The sequence below is a fragment of the Chiroxiphia lanceolata genome, chromosome 3 (genome assembly GCF_009829145.1).
Source record: "Chiroxiphia lanceolata isolate bChiLan1 chromosome 3, bChiLan1.pri, whole genome shotgun sequence".
Classification (NCBI taxonomy): domain Eukaryota; kingdom Metazoa; phylum Chordata; class Aves; order Passeriformes; family Pipridae; genus Chiroxiphia; species Chiroxiphia lanceolata.
Genome location: NC_045639.1, coordinates 2,367,119 through 2,383,362, shown reverse-complemented (window position 1 = coordinate 2,383,362; position 16,244 = coordinate 2,367,119).

Here is a 16,244-nt window from a genome sequence, read left to right as displayed (position 1 = left end):
TCAAATGCCACAGAACACACAGCATTTGCAGAGGTACCTTTGCAACTGATGTGTAGAACGAGTAATACTGCAAAGACAATATTAAAAAATCATTATATACAAAACCAAGGTGATTTATGGAGCAGTAAAGATAAAATGCTCTGTGGCAACATTCCAGTCATCAAACAGATTCCCGATCCACTGTGCCCTGAGACTGTTAGTACAACAATAATCACCATTCCCAGAGCCAACCACGCTGGCTTTGAGAATACACCTACAGCTTGTGCCCTACTGCAACTTAACTCTTGTGTCTGCCTAATTGGCAGAGGTCCTAGTTCTGCAAAGGGGTCACCACTTTGGACCCCCAAACCTTCCCTAAGTGTCATTAATCCCTTGTAAAACCAATATTAGTTCTCTCAGGCCACCCCTTATGGGTTGACATCACTCCTGAATTCCAGGCACCAAAACAAACACCATCACTTAGTTTTTCGCAGTGACCTTATCTCTGCTGTCCTACTTTTTTCTAGTTCTTTTAAAGAGAAGTTTGAGAATATTTCCCAGTTTCTGCTTTCTCTTCTTCCTTCTTTAAGGTTATGCTATTTGCTTATGATGCTATTTTTATTTCCCTGCTAGGATTTCATTGCAATCTCCCCTTTGTGGAATTTTTACTTGTGGCCATTTAAATTCATTTCAGGCTAGAACTTGGCATAAAGGTTTGCAGCTTCTCAGCCAGATTTGAATTACTATATTTAATCCATACTCAGCTCTTAGGCTTTTTTTTTTTTTTTCTAAATGAGAGTGAAGATAGAAATAATTTTGTTGTGGTTCCAAATGGTGGCATCATGCTGTACTGCTTTCAGATCTTGTCTTCATTCCACTAGCTTTTCAAAAGGACATGCCAGAGCATTTGAGACGTGACTTTAGAAACATGTTGCTTTGCAATCCTTTAGAAACGGGCCATTTCAGCATCAAACTTCATGAAAATGAAGCTTTGTAGGTGCAAAAGGGTATTTTTATTGCACTCTTAGGTATGGCTCGCTGAACAGCAAAGCCAGTTTTCATGTGGGCAAAAAGAGGGCAAAAGTCTTTGTTATGCTTTGAAAGACAGTTTTGCACAATTGTGGGGTTTTTATCAATTTTTGTGAATATTCAGGCTGTGCTCTGTTGGCCTCTGCAGCCATGAAGAAGAGATAATGACACAGAGATTTTTATTAAACTAGATTACATTGGATAGCTTAAATTTCCTTCCTCTATTCACCAATTTAAAAAACAAATGCAGTATGTAATCCAAGATGAATTCCATTGTATAAGTCCAGCTGAGTAATGGCTTGGGAAATATTTCTGCCAAGTCAAACTTTAGTTTGCTTTGGGGTTTTTTATTTTTTAACTTTTATATTGCAGTGCCCAGCATGGTAGACAATGGCAGGGCTACTGGTAATATCATGACTGAGTAGGATCAAGAGATCTTAAAAGAGGATGGCAGATCTTAAGGAGGGGACTAATTAGTGGCCCAGGTGGGGCTGGAAGTAGAGGGATGGGTTGTGATGTGAAGGATCATAGGAGAAAGTGGGCAAAGATCTGTACCAATATGATCCTACTCGAGTATCTTTATGATCTCTGGTACTATAATGTAATATCTCATGCTGGAAATGGGCACTCTAAAAGTCAGGTTTTCAAAGTTTGAAAGAATGCTGCAGTTTTGTAAAACTACCAAGAAAAGCTCAAATAAAGAGAATATGCCCTTTTTTCCTCCGTTCTTCTCACTTGAGGGTTAAGTATTTATGCTAAAGTAACCAGTTCCTTTGCAAAGCTGTTTTCTGTATTAGTTTACCTTGCCTGAGATTGCATTTGAAATGTGTGGAGAAAAGCAGTGATGTGTAGACTGGGAGTATTTTAATCAATGCAATATGACAATGGATCCCCCAGTCAGAAAATGGTTGCAATGTGAGAGCTGTGTAATAAGCTGCACTGTTGTAGAAGGGAGTAGGAAAAAAACTCTTTAAAACAGCAATACAAGTCTGTTGCCTAAAAAGATAACGTCCAGATCCTAAAATAAGGTTGAGATTAAATGTGTTAGTCTAAGAACATGCATCTACTGGGCCAAAAAGAAAAGATCCAGGTGCCGACTTTCTTTTTTGCAAGCAGGTATTTCCATTGTAAACATGGGTAAAAGCAATTATGGAAGAAAATATGAAAAATAAAGTTTTCTTTGAGTGCTTTGCACTGAGTTAACAAATTGCTATTGCACAATAGTAACACTGCATTAATTATGTCACTATTTTTCCTTCGTGATAGATTATTGTTAGTAATTCATCACTGTAACATATTAATAGTGGTATTAGTTTTTAAACAGAACAATCATATTAGTAGCATACTTGTCATATTAGTGAAAATTAACAAAATGATGAAAAATTGCTACCAAGGCTCTGGGGCTCTACCACTGCAAGGAAATCACTTTTTTCCCAATCCAGCAGTTTTTCAATGAGCATGTATTTTCTTGCAAAGATAAAAAGGTTGTTTTACAGAGTTCTCTGTCCAAGCCTCAGGAGCCATTTCAAAATACTTGTGCCACCCTTTTAATGCCAAATGTGTGTATTCTTGTATGATTCTAATACTGTATATTCTGCATTTTTAAAAGCCTGAGTGCTGTCGTTCACAACCCCTGGCACGAGGTTTGAGGCCGTTAACTCCCTTTTTGTTGGGCACTGGGAGTCTGTAGTGTCTGGTGAACTTCTGCAACCCAATATCTCTAAGAGAAGCCACCTGAATTAGGTAACAGGGTTATAGAGTGGATTTCCTGCTCCCTCACTTGCGAACATCCTGTGCCTCAGAATCAAAAAAAGATAAAACTTTGCCCAAATCCCAAGAATCCAGTTTGGAACTGGAGTCACTGGTTTTACCCAGTGCTTTGTGAAACTAAGAGGCAAATCTCCAACCTCTCCTCTGTTTAGAAGCCAGCAAAACACAACATTTATGCATCTACTTTGCATTGGCTGTTTTCTCATTTCCTGAGCAGTTTCTTTGGCTTAAATCTGCTAATTTAATGGAAGACGTGAATAGCTTTCATTTGATTAACAACAGCATGTCACACAGGAAAAACAGGTATTTATGGCCAAGCAATAGGCCACAATGAAGTCAAGGGTCAAATTGGAGGTACCTTGCATTCAATAACGTGTTGAACCCAGTCATTCAAATGCAAATGAAATGATAAACATATTGAGTTTTCAGAATGACCAAAAAATGCCTTTATATTCAAGGCTTGTCCCTGTGCAAGATTTCTTCCTTTAACCACATGATTCCCCAATGAAAGTATTTTGGGAGTTTAGAAGCCCAATTAGAAGCAGAATTCCCAATATTTTTCCAACAATCCTCGGTCTGTTTTTTGCTAAACTCTCTCTAGACAAAATCCCTACTGCCTTAAGCTGGAGCTGTCCTGGGGGAGTCAGACCCTCAGACCCCTGAAGGAGACTGCAACCAACCACAGATGTGACCCACACACGAGTGGGCTAATGACAACGACCTCATTGCAAAGATTAATTAATGCTTATAAAAAGCTTTTTTTCTCAAAACTGCTCTTGGATTAGCCAGGCCACAGCATCTCTGTGAGCAAAAGTGTGTGCAACTGTGACACCCAGGCTGTGCTTGGCTGGAAAAAATTCCTCAGGAAACATCCATGCTGATGTTGGCACCAGCTTTACAGTGACCCCAAAGACCATGTGTGCTGCCCATCTGCCCTGAAAGCCTCTCAGCTTCTCCCTTGGCAGCAAGTGTGTCTAGGATTGGAAGTGCTGCCGAGCTCCGAGCTCTCAGCTGGGGCTGCCCCTCTGCCCACCTTTCCCACTCCTGTGTGCAGAACTCCCCCAGGCAGGCACGGGTCACACGGGGGGCACGGTGGCAATGCCAGGGCCCCCTGCTCTGCAGTCCCTGCTTTGGGAAATCACTTTGCTCTGTGTTTTTCTGAACAGCACACGAGCCATGGGGAGAAGCAGTGGCTTAGCTGACCTCCCCCTGCTATGTGACTAACAACAGAGAAGTAGAGTTGGCATTTTACTGTCCTTTTTCTGAATTTTAATTTTCTAAGTAACTCTAAGCTCTTCAGGTGTTATGCAAAAGGCAGCTGCAAGCAGCTGCAGCACTTTAAAAATGAAAACCTCCCCAGTGATGTTTATGAAGTTGTGCACATTTTGTGGCACTGATTTTAATACAAAACATTAGATTGACACCCGATCTACACGTAACGTGCATTTGACTGACACAGGCATTTTTTATACATTGATGTGACATATGCCAAGCATAACAACAGCTCTGAGTGACAACACAGCAAAAGAGGACTTGTGTTATCCATGTTCCATTCAGAATGTTTCCAGCCTTCCCTGTTTAGTGGTAATAAGTGTGCTACTCATACGAGGAGATATTTTTGGAGTAATACAGCACTGCAAATTGGCCCGAGTGGCACTGAAGTCCACGGCAGAAAGAGCAAGAGGTCTTTTTAGTCTCTAAGCATTTAGAAAAGATAACATAACTAGGGCTCCAGTGAATTGGAGTTGTCAAAATTCACACCTAAGAGAAAGGGGGTGTTGGGCCTGTTGCCAGGAAACAGCATCTGGTATCACATTTCTAAGAGGATCCATGCATATGAATGCAAGTGGGAGCTGCAGCATGATAAATCTATCACAGAAATTGCACCTCCTCACTCTGCGCTGTGGCACCCGCCCATACCGACTGCCTTGCCCTCATTCCTCAACAGTCCTTTACTCAACAGCCAGAGACATGCAGGCTGTGTGTCTGCAGGACCAGGTCAGCTGCAGGACCAGCTACAAGTTCATCTCCAGGGTGGCCAGAGCCTCAGAATGTGCCCTGGGCCAGAGAGAAGCTTGGCTGCTCTCCATAACATGAACTGCTTGCTCAATACCTAACTTGCTCCTGACTCACCTCTGAGGCCACACTTGGACATGATTTGAGGGACAGCACATGGAAGGAGCCATTCCCAGCAGGTTGTGTGGACAGGACTGCTCTGAGCTTCCCTCCCACCACCCTTCAGTCCTCCAGCACTGTCCCACCTCTAATTTTTCTGTGCCCTGATGCCATTCTTCGTGATACGGCAACAAACTCCCAAAGTGTTCCAGTTCCTGTGAGCAAGGACACACTCACACAAGGATGACTCTGTTGTGTGGACGTGGGGACATCACACAGAGCTCAGAGGGGATCCAGCATCAAGGGCTAAGCACCATGGTCATGGTCTGCCAGGCAGAAGGTGTGTCTGCCCCTTGCTTTATCCAAGGGGGATGGATACAGCCCTAGCAAATGGAAGAAAACAAAGGGAGGAATACTGGAAGTATCCAGGGCACTGGATAGCTCAGTAGCAGAGATTAGAAATATTCACTCTAATTTTATCAAACCTGTGGAGTTTCTTTGTAGGACAGAAATCTCCAAAATATATTAAGGTTATGAGGGCAAAATCTTTACTGGAAACTCCGGTCCCTGAGCAGGCTCTCCACTCCCACTGTGAGAGACAACCAAGGACTGTGGGAACATCTGGTGTCTTGATAAAGTTCCCAGGACAGTTTTATGATGTGATAATGTAATTGTAATAGCTAATATTGAATGGACAGCATATTTACTGAGTTGTCATAGGTTTACAGATTTACAGGTATTTTGTAGTTCAACAAATTGGTTAGTCCGGGGTAAGAGAGGAAAAGCTGGCTGAGGAAGGTATACAATTAGTTGTATTACTAATTTTAATAATATTATCCTTTTATGTTTATAATCTCCTAAACTGTGCTTTGTAATAAAGCATCCAGGTACTCCTTGGGCAGCAGCTTGTACAGGCACATTTTCTGAACAGAGAATTCATCATATATTGTGATTATTTACATCACATCTGAAGTTTGTCAAGTTATTAGAGTTTTCTGGTCTTATTTACACTATTATTAACAGGAAGAGTCAAGGATTTTTGAGTGGAGAATCATTGCTTTATTTTAGAATCTATCCATAGCAGGCCAGTATTGCATTCCAAGTTGGAATTCCTGTCACTACCATGACTGTCACAGAACAGGTGAGCAAGCAAACAATAATGTGGGGCAGCAAAATCTGCCTGGAAAGATGCCTTGAATTTCTGCAGAGAAAGGCAAGAGAACTTCTGGAAATATTTTTGAAAGGAGAAGTTTTAGCTGAAGGTAAAAAGACAGCAAATACATTTTTATGGTAAGATTCCAATTCTTCCTCACAGCAGCCCACTGATTTCTTGGCCAAGAAAATCTGTTCTAATATAAATCTAGTGCATTCAAAAGGGTTACAGACCAATCAATTTTGATTTAATTTTATAGCGTTCCCAAGCCAACTTTGCTGTAAAGAATAAATAATATACATTGAGAGCATCAATTGGGATGTGTTTTTGAGGGCTTATTCTATTCTATTGAAGTCTGCTAAGACCTTTTTTCACTATTTCTGGACATAAAAGTTTAAACTGGATCATACAGAAGATTTTTCAACTACAGAGGCAAAGTAATTTCTTTGCTTGGTACTTCTGTTCAGTTGTTTTAGGATTCAGTCCTGTAAGGACTGATTTATTTGAATCTTATTTTCTGTGCCATTCATGGAGCTCTTGTCACATGATGCCAATTTATTGTGGCTGTTAAATACTTTCTGTTGATGCTGAATATTTGCCCACAGTAAAATTCTGCAGATACAAAGATCTCATATCAGCTGAAGGAATTTGTGAAGTTTTCAATTTTAAGTATGTATTGCAAAATAACAGGTGTGTTGCAATTATTAAAAATGTCCAATGTTCAGTTTCCATAATGCATTTCATGAAATATTTGAAAGTAATTAGTAACTGATACTTTTGAAATATACTGCTTTGTTGGTAATTGCCAGCAATGATCCCTATCACTTACTATGGAGAAGTGGGTCAGTTTTTAGTGCATATGAAAATTGCAAATTAGAACAGAAGTTTTATGTTGTTATGGTGAGTAAATACATTTCCTTGTAGGTCTGTTGAATGAAAACAATAGCGGAGTGAAGTTTATATATCTTATTTCACTTAGATTTTTTTTTTTAAATTGTGCCTACAATAATATTATTTAGCAAGAGCCTTTTAATTAATTAGTATAATTCAAATTAATTATGGACTTTTTTTTCTTCAAACCAGCCTTACAAGTCTGTTGCTTTAAATTTTCTGAGTTCTGGATGGACAAGCCATATTTCCATATTTTCCAGATTTTTCCCCAGATTTTCCCTCCATTTTGTGTTATTTGGGCTGTTTTTTTCTTCCAGAGGGCACAGAAGAGTTTTGAATTTCAGAAAGAGATGCTGGGAAGCAAGAATATCCCAAAGTGGGCAAGGCAGTGTGCTCAATCCCACAGGCTCCCTCAGCTCTCATATCAGCACAGCTAAAAGAATACAGGCCTGCTAAGATTTTATATTGATGTGGAGCTCATGAAAAATAGAGATTAACAACAGCACTGCGTGGTGACCCCTCAAATAAATGCCGTGTTTGGAGAGGTTTTAGTGTGTCTTGTGTGGCTTCTCTAAAACTGTAAATTAGCTGATGTGTGAAAACCCAAAAACCTGCTGGTGAGTGGGTTGCAAGAGGCCACAAATAAATGCAAGGTTTGCTCTGCAATTACCTTGATTTCTTTTGGAAAACATGCAAAAAAAAATCAGTTCTCCGAAGAAACTTCTTACACTTGTCAGCAAAAACTGCCTTTTGGATAATACTTTGGGAACTCAAATTGTCAGAACATGTTTGGAATTGAGAACCTAAGTCTCTGGTTTAGTTGTAGAAACTTCTTTTTGTTTTAAGTTTGTCCAGTGTTTAACTGAAGTTCAGGTCACTCTCACAACTTGAATGTGATCTTATTGAGGAAGATTTATTAATACTGAAAAAATGTGCATATAAAGACAATTTTTTGAGTCTCTGTTGTGCAAGAGAAATACAAGAGCTAGAATCTCCTCCAGGTTGTGCCTGCCTTGACCAGAGGCAGGAAGGTATTAAGTGGTTTGTGTTAAATACAAACTGGTAAGGGACAGCCTACAATTCAGCTTTTGCAGTCTGAGATGCAGAATATTATTTAAAGTCTCACTCACAGCTCTCAGCAAACTTCTGTCCCTTTGCAGTGCTCAGAAGATCCTATTATATGGTTATCCCTGCACAAAATAATTGCACATGGTGTGGAAATTCACTGTGGTTGTGGTGTGTGTCCAAAAGGGGACTCATTGGGCAATCAGAGTTAATTTAATGTAGAACTTCAGGTAGGGTTTAGCTTTTCTGTTTGGAAATCCTAATTACTCTAATCTACATGTTACAGTCAGATACTTAATCAAAAGTAGTTTTATATCCAGCCACAGACTGCACAGAGCACACCAGAAACACTGTCCTGTGGTTGGCACTGTCAAATAAATTCAGTCATTTGGAAAGGAGCATTTGGGAGGGTGGTAAACTTTGCAGATAACACAGAATTATTTCAGTTAGTCAGCACTACAGAGACGTTCAGTGAGACCTAATAAGCCTGCATGGTGGCAGCCAAATTCAGCATTGACAAATATGAAAATACATATTGGAGGGAACAGATTGAATTGCTCATGCACATTGCTGGGTTCTAAATTAACTGTAACAACTTGGGAAAAGGACCTGAGGGTCACTGCGGGCAGCTCAATTAAACATCTGATCAATGAGCAGTGGAGGTTAAAAAAGCAAACAAAATGTGAGGATGTGGAAAGAATGGGATGGAAAACAATGACAATATTGTAATTGTGCAATTATACACATTGTTGGCACCCTCTCCCCCAGTACAATATTTATTTCTGGTCACGCCATCTTAAAATACGTGGTGGAAGTAGAGGAAGCCCAAAGTTAGGCAACAGAAGGGAACAGGAACAAGGGGAAACCTCCATATTGAGAGAGATTTAAAAGATGAGAAGTGTTCAGCTGGAAGAGGAAATTAATAAGTGGGGACATGATAGAGAGATATAAAATAATTAATGGTATGGAGAAGGTCAATTGGATGCTCCTATTTACTCTTCCCCATAATGTAAGAACAAAGTGACATCCATTAAACTGAAAAGAAACAAATTTAAAACTGATAAGAAGAAATACTTTTTTACACAATGCATAATTAGCCTGTTGAACTCACTGCAACAAGCTATCATTATGCCCAAGAGCTTAGTAGGATTCAAAAAGGATTATACACTTATTTGGATAATGAGAGCGCCCAGGGATACCTTAGATAGGATAAAAATGGTTGGGGGTGGAGATGTATGAACCCTCATGCTTCAGGGCATAAACCAATCATTAGCTGTCTGGGATTAGGGAGAAACTTCCCCTATGAGAAAATTATTCAATAATTGTCCATTATGGGGTTTCTTGCAAATTCCACTGAAGCATCTGGGCCCGGGCACTCACTGTAGGGCCGGGGCATTGGGCCCCTGGCGTGATCCAGGGTGGGATTTACGCTTCCCAAATCTCCACGTGAGCTGGGAAAGCCCCTCTGCACCAAGAGGAACAGTTCTCTCTGCTCTGTGACCTCCTGCTGCCCAGCAGTCACTGAGCAGTTCCTTGTGGGTTTATTTGGGAAACACCAGGACAGGATCAGGTTCCATTTGAAATGCATCCCGCCCAGCTGGCTCTGACGCCAACACGGGAGAGCATTTTACCTTTCTAAGTTCTCCAGAGCCTTTTGTGAGATTCCCTGATAGTCAAAAGAGCAGGTGATTTCACTGAAGTGTTATTATCTCTATTTTGTTTGTTATTTCGTTCCTTTTGATAGTTCACTTGACAGATTTTTCTCCTCCTTGCACTTTCTCCACGAGTGGGAAACGCATCCTGAAACAATGTCTTAAGGAAACAGTATTCCAGTCTTTTATTGTACTAGTCTTGTGACAGTCTAGGTTAGATTATCCAAGGAAAGAACCTCAATTTACCTGTCCTGGAAAATCAGTCAGATACACAAAGTTACTTTCTAGGGGTGCTTTGCCCATAGCAAAGTAAAACCTGCCAAATTTTCCTGCTGTGTAATATATTAAAAATGAGATGCCATTGAGATACTTTTGCATCTATTTTCATTTTATGGTTTGTTCTCTGCCATTTACCCTGTTTTTAATTCATTCACTGCATCTTATGATCAAGTTTTACTATTACTATCTAATTTTACTATTTTACTATTACCATCTAGGCTTTTTTACTATCCCTTTTTCCCCCTACTATTACTATCTACTATTTTACTATTACTATATAGTTTTACTATTACTGTTATTTACTATCAAGTTTTACTGTACCATTTTACTACATGAAATTCTGCAACAAAGAGAGTGTCAGATGAAAGTAGAATTTCTGCATTAAACCAGCCAGAAGAACGTTGGAGTACAAAACACAGAACTGGCACCATCCTTCTGGAATATCCCTTTCCTGCATTTGGGACTTCCCAGTGAACCTCTGGAACTGCTGATAAGATCCAGTTGAGTCAAGTGATGACTAAATGCAACCTTACAACTTTGTCAGGTTTTTTATGGTACTGTGACCTGACAATATTGAAAACAAAAGGATAAAGATGTTTCAAAGACAAACTGTTTGTGGAGGTGCAGGGAATAAAACAAGGTAGATTAATTTGAGGGAGTAAATTCTTAAACTCAACAGAAAAACAACCTAAAAACATGTAATTGTTTCATTATGCTGCATAAAAATCATCCTTCAACCACACAATTATAATACCATGTTCCACACAAGAACTATGTAAATGTATTTAAAATCCAGCTTATGGAAAACAGACACGATGAGTCCTTGTAATGGTGAAATAGCTTTTATGTTTTAAACCCAATAGAATGAAAGTTTTGTAAGTTTGCTTAGAGTTTTGAAAATTTGGAATCAGGTTTTCATGCAGGAAAAAAAAAATGTTTTCCCCATATGTAACTTATTAGTCTGCACTATTTATGTGTGTATTTTAATGATACATTTTCCTTAAATAATAATAGCAACCAATCTGACTTTGAAACTTTAGGAGCCCTTAGGAGATATATCCAGTGTTTATCAATCTACAAGTAGCAGATGCAATTTTAGATGGAGTATAATGGAGAAAATGGATGATGAGGTTAAGTGCAAGGATCAGCACTTCCAGAAAGCCTCATGAATAATGACAACTAGGTTGGAAGTATAGTTTGAGAAAACTATATCCAGGGAGAGCAGCTGGATTGAGTTAATACTTTACAAGATGAATATAGAAAGTTTGTAAGCCTTGGGGTTGAACTCAGCCACATTTAGCAGTGACCAGGAGGAGTTACCATCTAACAACTGTCCCAAACCCAGATGAGTGAGTTTTCTGGTTTTGGTCCCCTTCCTATCCCCCAGGTGTTCCCACTGCAGGAGTGGGAGTGCATTTGGAGTGATCCTGGTTGGCATCCTTGCTGGGCAGTCTCCCATGGGGAGGGATTGACTGGGCATGGAGAATGAGCAGTGCTGGAGCCCCACGTGGGCTCCTCTGGGTCGTGCTGGGGGCTCTGCAGGGCAAACAAAGGGAGCTGCTGCCTGTGCTCTGTCACTCAGGTAAATGGGGGTCACCAGCCTCCAGGAATGCCAATCAGAGCCTTTCTCAGTGGGGATTGCACACTGACAGCTGTGTTTCCTGGCTCCTAAAGGCCTGGAGGACTTCAGGTATTCCTGTGAGCAAAGTATGGCAGAAAGCAATACAACCAGTATGAAATAAGGAAACATTTCCTCTCTGTTTCCTTGAGAAAGGCTTTGTAACACTGTTGAATGGCCTTTGTTGCAATTGCTGGAGCATCAGTCAATACAGGCCTCAGAGGGGTTTCTGCTGTGGAGTCTCAGGTCTGTGCCTGTTCTGGGGCACAAACAGTGCTGATGTTGAAACTGCTTTCACAGCAGGGATGTGGTGAGTGACTGTCACTTCGTTGGACTTTGAGAACACTGCTTTTCAAACTTCACCCTTCAGGTGAGTCCTCACAGAAGTTCAGGCCATCCTTTAGTGCTCACTTGCACCAGTCCAATGCTGTTGGCATTGGCAAAGATTTTCCTTGGAGAAGCTCCACCCCCTGATGACTCTCATGCAGGCCTGAGAGCTCTCCTGTGACAGCTGAGAATCAGGGCCATTGAATGGTGGTGGTGTTTAGAATCTTTCCCAACAGCTTTTGTATCAAAAGAAAATACACAATTAAATGTATTAGAATGGATATATAGAGAGAATCACATATAAGGGACCTAAAAATGCACTGCTCAAGACTCTATTAAAAAAGTAGTCACATAAAGACTCATTGCTACAGCATATTTTCTTCATTATTTCTGCCTCATTGTATGTGAGACTATATTAGTATAATGAAGTGAGAAATAGTAGGACATTGGATATTATATTTCCTGCCTAGCAGCTTTGGAGAATTTAGCTCAAGGCAAGAGAAAATGCAGCCTTTCTGCCCCGAAGAATAAACAAAAACCTGTTAGAGAAATAAAAGTGTCAGTAAGAACTCAGATGGTCTCTCCACGTGCATCGGTGCATTTCTTACTGTGGCTTTATAGAGACCTGCTTAGAGTTTAGTTTGGGTTGATTTGGTTTGGTTTAGACACACTCTTGTTTCTTACACAGTGATGTGTAACTTTCTTCTTTATAAAGAGTGGGAACATTTGGGATGTGGAGTAATCAAGCTGCCATTTATCAAGCTTGAATGTCAGAGGAGCCTGTGCTGTCAGGGAGAGGAGGATCTCAAAGCCACAGATACCAACAGTTGTATTTAACAGTAGAAAATACAGGTATCCAACCTTAAACTTACACTCCTTTTAGGGTAACAGAACTAGATGTCACTTACAGAGGTTTCTGGATTTCCTGATGATTAAAGTATTCCAGTTTTACAGGATCACCACAGCAGATTTATTTAAAAGGATTTTATGATAGTTAAAGCCTTATTCAAGCATTTGGGGATCTACACAGAGCTGCTGATGGGTGATTTAGTAAACAGGCAGAGCTATTTATAGGAAGTTAAGGGAACTCTTCAGAAGGATGGAGCAGGCAGTGTAACAGAATACACATATGTGCACTTAAATTACATGTATATGGCATGAGATAAAGCATCCCAGACACCAGAGTAGCCATTCACCTGCATCATAACCAAGAGGAACCGAATCACCAAACTATTGATAACAGCACAACTCTAGAAAATGACATAATAAGAAAAATTAAAGTTACAAAATAGCAGAGGATCAGTGCTGCTGGATGACTATTAGTGAACAGAAGTCCTGCTTCTAGCAAAGACATCTTGCATTCTTTTTACATAAGCTGTTTTTAATGTATAGCACTGGTGCACACTTTGTTCAGCAGAATTTCACTCAATAGGTTCAGGTCAGAGTTACTGTATTCCAGCAGCTGGTTTTCAGAGATTTTGTAATTTATGAAGCTTATTAATTTACCAGGTGTTTGTTTAAAATGTCACTTTACCAGGTCTTAACAATAAAACAAAAATATCTTCTCAAAACAGCGGATCTTCCAGAACTTTCCACATTATTCAGCAAAATCCGTAAAATTGGACAAAATTCTCTAGACAAAAAAGTTGCTCCTGGTGTTGTGCAAAAAGAATTGAAAAGACCTGATACTGAAACAGCCTTTGAGGGCAGTATGTCCTAAAGGAGGCAGGCAGAGGGCATAATTCCAGCAAGGACTCAGCATCTCATGCCCTTGGAGACAGGGCTGCTGCACTCCTGAGGAAGGTGTGACTCCCATTAGCTTGAGGAGCACAGTGGGTTTCATTGTAAAGCTCCTGCTTCAACATTCCCCCCTCAAGGCAAAGCAGCTCCTGCTGTTCCAGCAGACAGGGCTGTACCTCCCAGGAAGGATCTAACACCTCAGCTGTGGCCTCGTAAAGAAGGATGGTGCTGAGCAGAACATGAATGCTCTTGGGTTTAACCTTCCTTCAGGAAGAATTCTGATATTCTTAAATGTCAAATGCACTGACTTTCTGCTGGATCTTGGGCTTGGGCAAGTGAAGACAGTGCACCTATAAAGGGATAAGTATCCCTTTCATTTGAGAGCTCACAGCTGTAAATAATAAATATCACCCTCCCAGGAGGAAGGGAACAGAAACTGGTTGCAGCTTAGACAAAACTTCATTCTGGTTTTGTCTCTGGACCATGATGTCCTCCCAAGCTGCTCTATGAGCCTGGACCCCTTCAGAATTGCCTGCTGATCTCTGGAAGTTCCTTCTCCTTCCTTTCCAGCCCTCTTAGCCCTTCAAATAGAGATCCAGTGGTTGCTGGATCTCCCTGCACATCTCACTTCATTAATTCACATTAAAACAATTGCAAAGCTTACAAACTGTAATTTCTTTTCACCCTGTTACAGTTTCCTCTATAGCAGTTACTTCACTGTCTGGATCTGTCACTGGCAGTTCCTTGGTGACACAACTTGTACCAAAATCACTTTGTTTTACCTTATAGCCCAAACTAAATCACTTTAAATGAAGTTCCCAGTACAGATACCAGCCTGTTCTATTCTTTAAGGGTGACCAAAGGACAGTACTACTTCAGCAGCTGCCTCCAAACTCCATGCTTTGCATATATCCCAGAAAGGAAACTTATCCTGGGGTCAGATGATCAGTTTGGCTGGAAAAAGACATTCAGCCTTCAGCTAAGGCTTTCTTTTCTATCAAGAGCTCTGCTATGAACCGAGTTTTCTTTCTGATAACTTTTCACATTGTTTTATATGAGATTTCTATGTTTTCCTCCCAACACAATCATTCTGTCTGTGTTTCAGGGATAAGGGGGGTAATGTATTCTCATGTTTGCCACAGAGCAAGCACAGATTCATCTCAGATATGACAACCAGCACACTCTCTTATCTACAGAGAGGGTCATCTCTTGGGCTTGAGAATATGGTGCAAATGATTGCACCAGTATATTGCTAATGCTTAAATCTACATTTCTATGTAAAATAATTTTCTCTTTTGTCTGTAGTTGCAACTTGGAACGCTTTCCTTATATGTACTATAAAATGTTAATAGCAAAATTTAGTGTGACTTTATGACTGTGGTGTCATTTTTCTCAGCTTGATCAGCTCTTTCAAATGGCATCATTATGATGGAAGTTGTTTACAGTAATAAAGCAAGAATAGTTCCAATAAAATAGTAGGTGCCTTTACAGTTAAAGAGTAGCTGGCACTTAAGAACACAGCAGCTACTCATTCTGGGGGTGCAGAATCCCACGAGCCCACAATATAATGGAGTTAATGCAGGTAATTACAAGATTGCCCCCCTCAGGACTTGGGGGTGTTGAGAGAGACAACAGGAAATACATTATGGATTGGAAAGGGGGAAAAGTAGCAAAATGGTATATATTGACAATGGAAGGAGAAACAACTATGTACTGAAGCTTTGAAGTCTCCAGAATTGTGGATTATTCTATTGCAATGTTATTCTTCACTAGTAATTTGTCACCAGTTATTGACTTATGAGAATAAAGTGGTGATACTTTAAGATTCATTTATAAGGATTTTGCTAATGCTACATGATTAATAGAAATTACTTTAAAACTAACTTATTGTAGGTATGCTTTAACATCTGGGAATACATATGGATGATGCTTCAAAAGATGTTTAATAAATGATGTTCTAACTACCAGCCATAAACACTAAAGCTGTGGGACATGGGAAATAATTTATAAACCATAGGTCTCTATAAACACCTTAAAGAAAACTTTGTAGCAATACGAAAATAATCAGTGATGGTGATTTACACCTACTTCACCCCCTGTAAAGCATAATGCTGAATAAGACCTTCAGCTCAAGGATTCAGTGTCCAGTCTGTAAAATGAGGTTACAGTGCAACTGTGTAACCTGACGGGAAAACAGCTCAGCTGGGAGGAAAAGCTGCAAGAAACCTCACAGAGGCTTTGAAAGCTGCATCAGGCCAAAAATAGAAATTGGTGTTTGCTTGGTTAACAGTGATAACTGGCAAAGTCTGGGTCAAGGTTAAACAAGTGAAACCTCCTGTGGAATGCTCATCCCCTTGGCAATAATTTATTAGCAAAGGTTTTACCCGGGACAGCAACAAGTAAATCCCAGACTGGTCGTTGCTGTCCTACAATGAAATCTGGTAACAGCACTGATTCCATTTGAAGGCTGTACTTCAAGATTGCAGTTCCCTGCCAGAGAACTGAGGGTGTGATTGATTTACATGACAGTGTTTTAACTGAGAACCCTGTAAAATAATTCAAACCCAGTTTGACATCCTGCAAGACAACCTTATATTAAGAAACGCCAGGATTGTAGAGCACAGAA